Below are 338 nucleotides of genomic sequence, written 5' to 3' on the forward strand. Positions count from 1 at the left end.
AGGTCACTATTAGCAGAGCCTCCGGTTTGTAATGTACAATGACAAGCATGACCTTTAACTAAATACAGGTTATTTTCAGCTTCTATGTCATTACAAAAATCCTTCTTAGATTACATTTAAAATCATGAAAGAATATTGAGTGGAACCACAGAACCTGTAAGCATATCTTCCTATTATTTTTATCCCATCAGAGGAATTTTTAAATGGAAATGAGTAAATTCATATGTTGCCTTCTTATTGGCATATTCATAATAAAGATGTGTGGTTATTAAACACTGTCTAGAATACTAGAAGAATGTCTATCTGTGTTTCAGTGATTATGCAAAAGCATTTGACTG

Source organism: Elephantulus edwardii, unplaced genomic scaffold, assembly GCF_000299155.1.
Source record: "Elephantulus edwardii isolate Elephantulus edwardi_28Jun2011 unplaced genomic scaffold, EleEdw1.0 scaffold00035, whole genome shotgun sequence".
NCBI lineage: Eukaryota > Metazoa > Chordata > Mammalia > Macroscelidea > Macroscelididae > Elephantulus > Elephantulus edwardii.